The sequence below is a fragment of the Miniopterus natalensis genome, chromosome 1 (assembly GCF_054644295.1).
Source record: "Miniopterus natalensis isolate mMinNat1 chromosome 1, mMinNat1.hap1, whole genome shotgun sequence".
NCBI classification, from domain to species: domain Eukaryota; kingdom Metazoa; phylum Chordata; class Mammalia; order Chiroptera; family Miniopteridae; genus Miniopterus; species Miniopterus natalensis.
The window spans coordinates 86000038-86013692 of record NC_142081.1 but is presented as its reverse complement, the minus strand read 5'-3'; positions in this window follow the sequence as shown (position 1 = coordinate 86013692).

The window sequence follows — 13655 nt, the reverse complement described above, 5'->3', positions numbered from 1 at the left end:
TTGTCTTTTATTAAACCAGACATTAAAGAGGTTTGCAAAAATGTAAATCAATACCACTCTTCTTCTAAGTTTTTTTTAAATATAGTTTTTAATAAAAAATATGTTAAAATGTTAAAAAGGTAACATACATTGTTACTGTAGTTATTTTTAAGTGAATTAATAAATATTTTTAAATTTCTCAGTTTCAATTTCTAATATGATAAATATTAATAGATATTATTTACATAAACTAAAGCTCTCAATAATTTTAAGGGGTACTCAATAATCTTTAAGACTATAAAGGGGCTCTTAAAATAGAGTATTTGAAAACTGATGTTCTAAAATGCACACACATATACATTCCTCCATTCTTACCAGGCCAAAAAATCTTGCCTTACTTACTAAGAAGCAGAAGTTTTTGAATTGTTTATAACAAGAAGAATCCATCTATAATAATGAAAGCCCAAGTGACACCCATGCCCCCCGCTTTTTCCCCCCAACAGCTACTAGTAGTCTGTCAGGGCAGCCTGGCACCCCTGTCAGAGAGCAAGAATTTGACACTCAAAGGATGGATGTTGCCAGCACCTTGACAATATCAAGATTGCTCTGAATTAACTGTTCTACCATCTCTGTTCTTAGACACATTTTCTCATTTTTACACAGTGCCAAGGACAGCCAAGCCTGGCCTTTCTACTTATGTGTAGTTACTCTTCAGTCTCTGAAAAAAAAGTTGTACTAACATTTTCTATGTGTGGAAATATTCCCTAAGTCCCCAAAAATAAGTTCTAGAGCATTCTAAGGAGTCAAGAAAGATACTTGACTTTCTTCCAAGATTTACCCCCTGACACTTTAACAGTGCCTATAAAGTCTGAGTTCAAGTGTAGACTTAAGTAAGTTTGCAACCAGGTACTAAGAGAGCTGTGGGTGTTAGCAAACCAGAGGTATTATAAGACTCCCTATTCTGCCTCACACTCACCTTAACCAACACAGGGCTCTGGATCAGTGGTTCTCCAAGTGTGGTCTCTAGACCAGCAGCATCAGCTTCACCAGAAAACTTGTTACAAATGCAAATTCTCTGGCCCCAGCCCAGACCTGAGAGACTCTGAGGGCGGATCCCAGCATTATGTGTTGTTACAAGCCCCCAGATAACTCATGCACATGGAATTGGAGGACCACTGCTCTAGATAAACCGGTGAAGGAGGTTAGGTTTGTCTCAGATACCTCCCACCCATCATTTCAGGGTAACTTACCCCTTTCTCAATTGGGTCCCTCAACCCTCTGCCATCTCTCTTACTTCACACTGTGACAGGACCTCATTCTCATCTCCCTGCCAATGTGTTCCAAACTGAAGTGTGTGCAAATAAGGCTTAAAGTATCAAGTTTAATTTTTTTTTTAAATCCCTAAGTTTGGAACTAAGAATGTTGCCCAGAGGCTGACAACCTTAACCTTACTGTTTGTCTGTAATGCTTACAAGTAAGTTCTAGTTTTTTAATGGGTTTATCTAATTTTGGAAGTATTCACCTTTAATCTCTCTTTAGCTTATGCGTAACTAATAGAAACATTTGTGATTGGGCAAGTGAACCTTGCATCTTTGCCCTAAATTCTCCTGCCAATGTTAGAGCAAGACTTACAGGAAATACCCTATTGCATTCTTTTCTTCTAACACTGAGGAAAAGGAGGAGGAGCTTAACGGCCAGCATATTGGAGTCTCTTGGCCAGGACCACATTGCTAACACCTGATGAGTGCTTCTGAGACTAATTCAGCATCCGAACTAGTACTGCTGAGCCTGGCCAGCTGCATAAAAAATATGCCCAGCAGTCCAATGTATTGCCTTCAATGAGAAAATAATTCACATTTTGGGTTCTCCTGTTCGGGACTCAGAAACCTAATTCCCAAGAAAAGCACAGCATTGACTTGAAGAGCCAAATAAATTGGGACTTAAACTATGGCAATAAGCCCCTGTCCCATCCTACAGCACTTCAGAGAAGAGCAAGGGCAGTGCTGTGGAGCACCCCCAAACCACCTTCAGATATGGGCAATTCTGAATCTCCCTGGGTTGGTGAATGTTATTGGAATAGTTCACCAAGTGTACCAAACAAGATTCAACTTTGGAGATGGACATATACAAATATTTCCTCTAAGATGTGCCTTTGACACTTCTGTCTTGTTATTTCCTGTTCAATATGTAACAAAATGTCCAGAATAATTTTTATCAACAAAGGAACCGTTTTTGAATGTCAAATAAATCCATACACACACCCCACAACCTTCTTCCAGGATGCATGTCTGCCTGTTCTCAATATTGCTGCTCCAAAACTCCAAACACTGATATACACGATTTTACTGAGGGTGGTGGTTCTTGGTCTGGCAAGGCCAAGATATGTGCAGAACTTTGAAAGAAACTTAAATTTTAAAATATTTTTTGTTAAATTGATTGAGGTGACATTGGTTAATAGGATCATATAGGTTTCAGGTGTGGATTTCTATGCTACAAGATCTGTATATTGCACTGTGTACCTACCACCCAAAGTCAGATCATCTTCCATCACCATATATTACGCCCCTTTTACACCACCCCCCCACCTCAACCCCTTCAATTTTAAAATATTTTTTAAAATCTGGCTTTCTCTCTTTTGTCAACTCAGGGAAGAAAAGATAAGATGAAGGTTATTGGGCACAGGAATTTCTGTGTTCTTGGCCTACATTCTACTGCTGAATTTCTATAGCACACACAGGTTACTTAATATTGGGGAGAGAAAACCATCAAAGGTCACATCTATTATCCTTTTGGTAAGACCATCCTGTGTCAGATGCAACATCATTATGTTCTTAAAGATCTCCAGAGAAAGAGTCCATTCCTTCATGTCCTTTCTCTAATGACACAAAAGAGGAGACTGGAGAAAATTTTGCAGACTCTCCTCTCTTTTGTGGTGCCACTTATTCCATATGAAATGTTAATCAATCAGTCGGGGTCTTGGTAGCAAGCAATAGAAACTGGTTCTGGTTCTTGGAAACAATACAGGAATAAGGGGATATGATTTGGGAATCTCAGAATTTATAGGAAACTGAAAGAACAGGGTTGGGACAGCAAGAACCATGAAAGACCTGGAGAGAAGGGTCATAATGTATAAAACAAGCAACAGTCTGTTGCAGGTACAATGTAATCAAGACATCATTTTGACAATGACTGAAATCATTGTGATGCATCTGGTCCCTGAAATTCCTCTCCTTCCTTATGTCACATGCACAGAATTAAAAGTCCCCAAAAGCAAGCACCTGATTGGTTAAGTTTAGATAACTGGCCCAACCTGGCTGCAGGAAGAAGGAGATGGAGAAAATATTTGGCCCCCTTGGCCTCCATAGTGGGGACAGAGAGAGGGAGGCAGGAACCAGGATGGCTTCCTGGCCAAGAAAATGCTCAAGAGGATTAATTCCCAACAAAGAAACTGGGTGGCCGTTGGGAAGGAAAATAGATATATAATAGCCCATATCAATAAGATATTAGTCTTTCTCCCAGAGGAATGTAGGTATTGAATATTATAGTTAAAATCAAATCTTGGCGCCTGGCCGGTGTGGCTCAGTTGGTTGAGCATTATTCCATGCTCCAAAAGGTCCCTGGTTTGATTCCCAGTCAGGGCACATGCCCGGCTTACAGGCTGGATCCCCAGTAGGGGGTGTGCAAGAAGAGACAGCTGATAGATGTTTCACTCACATCAACGTTTCTCTCTCTCCCTTCCTTTCTCTCTAAAATCAATAAAAATCTATTTTTTTTTAAATCTTGGCACAGTATACAACATTTCCTTATTACACACTTTCCTTACATTTCTCAAAGCTGCTGACCCAGCAATGAACTGCTTGACGCTCTTCCTCTGCATTGCAAACATTGGTGAATATTTTGTATTTTGATGTATTTTTCACTCTAGTGTCTGAGCTTGGCTTCTTACAAGGCACAGTGATTTTAAAAGCATTTATCAACATAGCACTTGATGTAGGTGGTTACTATATCTCAAAACAGAAAAGTAAGGAATATTCTGGGGCCACAGCTAAATCAATCCACCAGAAAAGAAGGAAACTGACATATCTCAGCTGAGTCCTACCAACTCAGAGTCCATGTCAAGCCAAAAGGAGGACCAGTGGGCCACACTACTTCTCAATGACCAAATGGCACACATATTTCATGACCATGGTGTACTTCTCTCTAAGGTGCACCATTTCTAAGAAAGAGAAAACACTACCAAATGTTAAGACAATGTTTTCTTATTATGAAGAATTTCTATATTATGTGTATTAAAAGAGTTACTTTAGTACAGTATTTAAACATAGGTTTTATAATCTGAGCTCCTATATAAAAAGGAAAACACAAGAAAAATAAATTAGAAACATCTTCACGTTCATCGTCTAACTCTTCCAAATTGCTCCTTGACTCAGAGTCACTGAAAGCTGTGTTGTTTTACATGTACTGTCCTCTGGACCATAAAGAGTTTCAATGCTGCAGCACTTCTTAAAAGAATTTGCCTAAAAGCTGAAAGCCAATGGTGCTGATCTCTTAAGCTGGCTCTACAATTATTTAGAGTCTGCCTTCTTTTGACTTCTTTAAGAATTGCCAAGCCCATCTGAATCACCATCTTTCCCAACCTTCCTCTCCACCAAAGAATTTGGTCCCTAGGAGTTACAGGATAATTGTCCCTGGGACTTTTCAGGCAGCTGCCACCCCTGCTGCAGGCCTTGATACTGGCATTTTTAGAGCTTAGGTCATGACAACAAGGTAACAACTGACACATGGACTGCAGTGATTGTAAAACACTGGCTGTAAGATGCTTATAGGTTTCAGAAATGTTTAAATATATATTTAAAAATGTATCTTACAATATTTGAATCAAATGTGAGGTGTAAAGGTGCTTTTTAAACTTGCTATAAAGCGAGAAAATGCTATAAAGCAAGAGTTATTAATGTTTATTTGTAATAGTTATTATCATGGAAAACATGGGCATATTTTTATGGTACCATTTTGATCCCATCATTTTGATGAGTTTACTTTGACATCTGTATTTATTTTTTAGTCCTAATCACACCATTGAATGTTCAGCTTTGTACATTACCAAGAAATTCAGTCAATAGACATGTTCTTCACTCCACCATTCCCTGAGCAGGAGCTTCATCCTAAGGGAAGGTGGGGTGGAGTCAGATGGGAAAAGGGTGTCTTCTTGTGAAAACCCAACAACATGAGCGGGTGGACTTTGCATGTCAGCAGGTACTGAAACTAGGAGCGGACCAGTGTCTGGGCTCTAAAAGGGAGAGTTCAGGGTTGGGAAAGTGTGACAGCCAAAGATCAAAACTGGGCTAGAGCATAGGTGTTTGAACCAAGATCTAGTGTAACAGAGCACAGGTGGACCAGAGTATAAGTGGTTTACCCAGAATCAAAGATGGAGTGATGAGCATCGGCCAAGATCATAGGGGGAGCCCAGAGAGCTAAGCAAATTAAGCCACAGACAGCATCAATTATGTGAGTACAATAAATCAGCCAGCCTTGGTTAAAGACTTCTATATATACCTCCTGCCAGAGCAGATGCTGGGAAGAGCATAGGCTGGCCCAGTCCACAGGAATGAACAGTAGATGAACCACAGCTGGATGAGGGCTCAGTCTACAGGAATGAACAGTAGATGAACCACAGCTGGATGAGGTAAAGAGAACTGGGCCTGTGGTAGAATCTGATTACTCCCCAGGCACATGTGGGGGTTGACACAGGGGCTAATATTCTTTGAGCATCTTGGTACAATGAAGAGTTATTTCTCTCACTCTGAGAATAATTTCCTGATTGTTTTCCATGGTTATTCCCTGTAGTCTCCCTGACTATCCTCAGTGGGACAGCTAAGTTCCAGAGGTAGAAACACCCCTGGATGTGTTTTCACCTAATGTTGTTAAACTCAATAAAAGATTATGACAACTTGAAACAAAAATAAAATTTTCTTTAAGGCACAGCCACCCTACCGCCACACACGCAGCTGGAGTTTCCTGATAATGTGATCCTTGAGTATCTGGAGGTCCTGGCCAACTGACAAAACAATTTGCTCACAATGGTGACTTAATGACAAAGAGGAAATCTCTTATGAACTGCTGGGGCAGCAAGAAATGTCCAAAGAACACAGCCAGTATTGTGTTATTGTAGCTGCAGGGACCAACGGGACTAGGGGTACCTTTTATTTCCACTGAGAATGTTCCAAAGATGACAAGCTCTGCAGGAAATCCTAGGTCCTATATATGTATTTCTCCTGCTGCTCCTACTCAGTCCTAATTAAGTCCCACATTATCAATGGAAAAGAAGCTTATTCACATGGAAAAGAAAAGGAAAACAAAGCCCAGGATGCAAAAAGCTGCACACATCATGCTTTTGACAGCATTTCCCAGTGTTCTCTGGGAGATAGGAAGCTACAGAAATGTTTGCACATGAAGCAGCAGGGCAGAGAGATAGAAGGAAGCTCAGTGTTTCAAGGATTGTTTTTTTCATGGCTTAGTTTAGTTCATTTGGTTACCCCTTTGGTCTGATTAAAAGGTAAAGTTTTTGGTCAATAAGTCAATCCTTTTTAGAAGGATTGCCTTCTTGATCAAGGACACAGTGTACTGATACCACACATTTGAGTATTTCTAATCTCTTATGAAATAAATTAAACTCATAAGCAAGAAATCACCAAAGGCTTATTTACTTTAGACCAGACCAGAAAATTTTCCAAGATTTTATTAGTAATTTCCTTGACATTTTCCACCTTTGCCTGATGGAATAGATGGTCACTCCCTTGAATACATTGGATGCATAACGTAAGACTCTATCTTAGTAGATCGAAAAGAGAGATTCTCCTGCTGCCCTTGAAGAAGCATGCTGCTATATGAGGGGGCCATATAGCAGGCAGCTGTGGGCAGCTTACAGAACTGAGAGCAGCCCTCAGCTGACAGCCAGCAAGAAAATGGGAACCTCAGTCCTACAGCCTCAAGGAACTGATTCTGGATGAGCTTCTAAGAGGACCCAGAGCTTCAGAAAGAAAAGCTGTCTGGGTGATGCCTTTAGCTGCATTCCTCTATTACAAATGCAGTAGTGAACTACCTTCTACACACATGCAAGTGTTTCTGATGGGCATACTGTACAAAATGGATTTTGCTAATAAATACTGCCAAATTTCCCTCCATGACTGCACTAATTTACACTCCCACCATGTCAAACCATGTTTGAAAATGTCTAGCCCCCAGGACACTTACCAGCACTTAGGAACATGTCTCTGGTTATAATGAAGTCAAGCATCTTTTCATCTAATTACTGGCCACTTGGTTTTCCTCTTCTGCAATTGCCCGTTTGTATCTCTTGTCCATTTTTCTATTGGATGATTTATCCTTTTTTTCCTAATTCACAGAAATTATTTATAAATTCTGAATATTAATCTGTTTTCTGTTGTATAATTACAAATATATAATATTTGCACATCAAACTCTGTAGTTCATTTTTTTCTAAAATTTATGTATGGTCTGTTTTTAATCATGGAAGTTTTTTATTTTAATGTGTAGTCAAATTTATTAATTTGAATGTGTTTTGATTTTGTGTTTCTTTTTAAAGCCTTTCTACACCCAAGATTATAAAATATATTCTCCTATATTTTCTTACAATATTTTTATAGTTTTGTTCTTATGCTGTTACTTTTATTGCACTTGGAATTTATTTTGCGTCATCTCTCTTCCACCCACGTCAATTTAGTGTCCACCTCACCATTCACCTGCTATTGCTTTGGGTAAGCTTTCTAGTGATGTCTTTCTTGCTGAATCAAAAAGATACTTGTGTGGCCTTGTATTTGACTTCCCAGAAACATCTGTCAGAGCTGAGCACACCTTTATTTTCAAAAACTACCCTCCCTTGGCCTCAGGGACAACGTACTTTCCTCAATTTCCCTTCAACTCACTGGCCTTCCTCAGTCTCCTTTATCAAATCATCTTCCTCTTCCCAATCTCTAAGTTTAGTATCTCTAAATTGGTACTTCTCAAAGCTTAGTTCCAAGCTATCTTCTCTGTCTCTCCCTTGGGGACCCAAGCTTTATATAATCTCTATAATGATTCTTCAATTACCTCTCTAGGCTAGATGTCCTTCTTGAGCTTTCCTTCCTTTGTGTGTTCAGGTACTTGCCTGGAATTTCTCTCTGGATAATCCATAGCCATCTCAAACTGCACATGTGCAAGAGCTCCCGATTCTCATCCCCCTGCTCCAAACCTGTGTTCTCTCTAGGCTTCATCATGACCCACTCAAACAAGACACCTAGGCATCGTCCTTGGTTTCTTCCTTTCTTCTACCACCATATTCAATCTATCAGCAACTTTCTCTGTTGACTTTATCTACCAAATATATCTTGGTTTGAGCTGCTACCTTTCACCTCCCCTTCTACCACCCTCATCCAGGCAACTATTATCACTCACTCATGTTTCTGCATTGGTTTCCCTGCTTCCATGCTCTCTCCACAAGGATATTCTCCTTGTAAAATGCAGGTCATAGTTCCTGCTTCAAACTTTTCAGTGGCTTCTCATTGTACTTTAAACAATAGAGGCTTTTTTTCAGGTTCTCTAAGATGCCATGTGGCCTGGACCCCAAATCTCTACCATCATTTCATCCTCACCCAGGGGACCCCCCTTTAGGTCTTTGAACAAACCCAGATCTTCACCACTTCAGGCCTGTATGAGTTTCTTAGGGATGCTATAATAAATTACCACCCATTTGGTGGCTTAAAAAAAACAGATTTATTCTCTCAGAGTTCTGGGGAGAGAACACTGAGCTCAAGTATCCAAAATCAAGTATTTTACAGATAAGAAACTGGAATTTAGAAAACGCCCCACAGTTTCAAGAACCATTTCCTGTCCTCAAAATTAAATATCCATAATAAGATACTTTTTATTATAGCAAATCACTTTACAAAGACCAGAGAAAATATTTGTCATACAGAGGTATTCAGTGAAGCAACTACACTTATACCCAAATCAAAAAGGCACTGTTACTGTGGATCAAGTTATGGAAATAACTGTAATGCAATGTCTGCGGATTTGCTACATGTATTTTAATAAAAAGGGGAATTTGAGATCTAGAAGATAGGACTGATTCATATGTATTGCCTTGTATGAGGAGGATTTCCTTAGACATGTTTAACATCCAGTTCTGTGTTTCACTCTGTTTTGCCTGTCCCTGAGACTTTTAAATTAACCGAAGAGAAGGATTATAACTATTTATGACTCTGCCTATAAAACACCACAGGGCTTGACCTTCCTGCAGGCAAAGTGCTGGCCACATTTGCAAGTCAGTCTCCCTGCAGCTGCTTTGAAAGCGCCTGCTTTTCTTCTCCAAGGCTTTTGGGATCTGGGCAGATGCACCCTCTGGAGTTATCTCCTCTTAAGCAGATAATTCAGGGATTAATTTATCTTGGTAAACGTGAAGATCCTAGAAGGGAGAATTGGAAAGCCTCAAGGGAGAAAGAAAAGCCATTCCAGGCCTCCCAAATCCAGTAAACAGCACACCACTGGCGCCTCTTAGGGAGGTTCTGAATCACCTGCATCCACCATTGTGCACTCAGTGGTGTTAAGCAGGGAGGGCTCTTCAGAAGCCATATCTGTTTTCCTTTGCTGCAGAAGAGGGAGCTGGTGATAAATTCACCACGTATACCTGGACAACATGATTCTCTACAGCCCCCGCTCCCCCGCCCCCACCCCCACTCACCATTCTAGGGAAAAAGTGACTCAACCAGCCAGCCATGGCTGCTGTTGCTGGGAGCCGGGCAAAGGTTTCTGTCCCACGCCAGTCTTCCAAATGCTTTATAAGCAGCTGGCAGACAACATTTTCATCTGTTTTTTAGATATTTAGTCTTCAAACTTCCGTCTCCTCCCACCTTCTGCCCAGCCTTCCACCCTAATGACTAGATCCCGAATTCCTAACTGGTTCAGTGGCGGACGCTTCACATACAGTAAAAGAATTCATTGAGTGTGAGAAATTTTAATTAAACAAAATTAAGCTTTTCTTTACTGCAGGGCTTCTTCAAGGCTCAAACCGACTAATTTATATTATAACTCTCCAAGAGGAGGGTATGGTGTATGGAATTTTCCAAACGTGTTATAGCATGCATGTCTTGCAGTCTAGTAATGATACATAGAACACAATTTGGGAAACCCTGCACTGGGCCATATACTGTCTCAGAAGGGTGGGAAGAGAGGAAATATAGTATTTACTGTGGGTCTGTATGTGCCAGGAACTGTGCATGCCTTTTGCAGGCATTGCCACTTGTATCTATAGTCTGTCAACAACTTTGCTACGTGGGTATCCTCAATGTCACTCCTTAAATGTGAGATGATGTCATTTACAGCCATAGTAAGGTCCAAACACCAGACAATCCAAACAATAAAACTGCCCCAAAAGGATGTTTTTATGAGAAGCCATTTTAAAAATCAGGCCATTGTACTGAGTGAGGAACAATCTGCTGTGGTGTGTGGTGCGTGGCCGTGGTGTGCTCTGCCTGCTGGGCCGTCAGCCACTGGTCAGTGAGGTCATGGTGGCCTTGGCCATGAAATAAAGACAGGATGGGAGTGGGGGTACCCAGGGATGTATCACAAATGACTCAATCAGAAGACACTTTGAGTTCTGAAAGTTTCAGAAAAACATGGAACAAAGGTCATTTACAAGTGAACAGAAGCTGCTGCAGATTCACAGACTGAAGGAGAAATCCTGCAGAGAAATGAGTGGCTCTAAGTGCTCCAAGGGTCCGTGAACCTGTTGGCAAAGTTGAAAGAAAGGAGTGTGCAGAATTTCCAGCTTGTGGAAAGAGAATTGATAAAAAGTATTATTGCTTTTTTAAAAAAAACAAGCTTTTCATTTTAAACTACAGTAGTTTTAGATTTCCAGAACAATTGCAAAGATAGTACACAGCCCCATATGCCCACAGAATTGCTAACATTTGTCACAATTAATGAACCAGTATTGTTATGTCAGTAACTAAAGTTCATATTTTATTCAGGTTTTTTTAGTTTTACCTAATGTCCTTTTTCTGTTCTAGGATCCTATCCAGAAGACAATATCACATTTAGTCACCATGTCTCCTTAGATTCTTCTGGACTGTGATAGTTTCTCATATTTCCCTTGTTTTTGATGATCTTGACAGTTTTGAGGGGTATAGGTTAAGTATTTTAAAGAATGTTCTATTTGAGTTTGCCTGATGTTTTTCTTGTGATTAGATTGAGATTATGGGTTTTGGGAGGAAGACACAGAGGTAAGGTGCCTTTCTCATGCCATCTTATCAAGGGCGCATACTATCAATGTGGTTTATGTTGATGTTAACCTTGATCACCTGGCTGAGGTAGTGTTTATGAGGTTTCTGCACTGCAAAATTACTCTCGCTGTATCCCTTTTTCATACTGTACCCTTGGAGTGGAGTTACTGTGTACAACCCACACTTAAGGGATAGGAGTTATGCTCCGCCTCCTTGAAAAAGGGGCATCTGCCTTAGTTATTTGGAATTCTTCTACATGCGTCTATTACTCTCCCTTTCAAAAAATGTAGTCAATTATTAATTCATACCAGGATGGACTCATGGATATTTATATTATATTTTGTATAACTGTCTATAAATAACACTATTTTATTGCCCCAGATTTGGCTATTAGGAGATCTTTGAGTTGGCTCCTGTGTCCCTTAGACACGCCCCTATCACAAGCGTGTGTCTCTTTGTTTGTTTTGTTCTGGGTGGTTTGTTTTTTTGAATCCTTGCGTTTTAGTACTAAAAAACGCTTTAGGCTCATCTTGGATATTCCTTGCCCCAGCCCTTTCTAGAAACAGCCATTTATCTAAGAAACCCTGTTCCCTTCTGTTGGAGAATATTAGAAAACAAGACCATATCTTGGTTCAATGTGCTTATGTTACTAAGGAGTCATTTCCTCTACACCCTCCAGGCAAAGATAGCAAAGGAATATATGTATATGTAACACATACATATGTGTAAGAAATAACCCATGTATGTAGCCACCTATAAATAAATTAAGCTAAACCTGAGTTCACACTGATGTCTCCAACTCTAATCCAGTACAACATGAATCATTCTGGCTCTCTCCTCTTGCCTATAACCTTACAATCTAGCAGTGAAAAACCTGGCTTCCTCCATCTGTCATACATTTAATTCATTGTTCAATTCCATTTGACATGTTTAGTGATTTGAGAATTCTTAACCTATATCCCCATGGGAGGCAACTTTACCAACTATAGCACAGTGTTTATGAACAATTCCTTTTACCTTTGGTCCTACAGTCCCATTTCTAAAGTTACTTGATCAGCACCTTTTCTCCCCTCTCCTCCAGTGAGGGTGTGTCATACATTTACAGTACAGTTAGATTCTTTTGTCCCAGTCTGCATTTTATCTGGGATTCTCTGGCCTCCTAAATAGTTTTTTGTGTTTTTTTTTAATTTTGCTTATATTAAGGTTAACTCTATACTGTGAAGTTCTGTGGGTTTTGATAAATGCATAGTGTAATGTATCCACCATTACAGGATAGTTTCAGCATTCTAAAAAGCCAAGACATGGAAGCAACCTAAGTGATAATTGACAGCTGAATGAATAAAGAAGTTGTGGTATGGTATATATACAATGAAATATTATTCAGCAGTAAAAAATGAGGGAATCCTGCCACTTGTAACAACTTGGATGAATCTTGAGGGCATTATGCTGAGTGAAATAAGCCAGAAAGAGAAAGACAAATAGTGTATGATCTCACTTATATGTTGAATCTTAAAAAAAAAAGCTTGCAGAAAAAGACATCAGCTTGGTGGTTGCAGATGCGGGATTGGAGGAATAGGGAGAGGGGAAATTGGATAAAGGCACAAACTTCCAGTTATAAGATAAATAAGAACTAGGGATATGATGTATAGCATGATTATAGCTGACACTGCTGTATGATATATAGAAAAGTTCTTAAGAGAGTAAATCCTAAGGGTTCTCAGCACAAGGAAAATATATTTATAGCTATATAAGATGATGGATGTTAAAAACTTACCGTGCTAATGATTTCACAGTATATATGCCAAGTCATTATGCCGTACATTCTAAACTTATACAATGCTGTATGTTGATTATATCTCAATAAAACTTGGAAACAAGTTTTACCAGGTACAGAATATTATGCTGTGTGTTACCATTTGTGTTAAAAATAAGAGTGAGAAAAAAAAATCCATTCTCCTCCTGCATTTTTGTGGGTTTTTTTCCATTTCAAGTAAGCAGATATTTTAGATGAATACCAAACAATGACAGATATGTAATGTAATTTTTAATTCTTTTCATAATGTAGTTATAATAAGTAAAATGTTTTTTCAGAATAATATTATATAAAATATGTTTATTTTGTACCATACTTATGTAGCATATTAGGTACAATAACTTGCAAGCTAAAACTTTTTTTTTAGATCATTGTGCTCTTTAAGAGTGGGGAAAGCTAAATTCCAGCAATTTCACTACTCCTGAAGAGGGTATGGCCTGGCCATGCCCGCTAAACAATCCAGATTGCAGCCAGTGGCAGAGCTAGTGTTGAAACATAGATCCAAGTGGTCTTTCAGAATTTTCCTAAGCCTGGAGCCTTAAAAACTTAGCAAAACTCTCTTTTTGCCCTGCAACCAACTCTTGCCC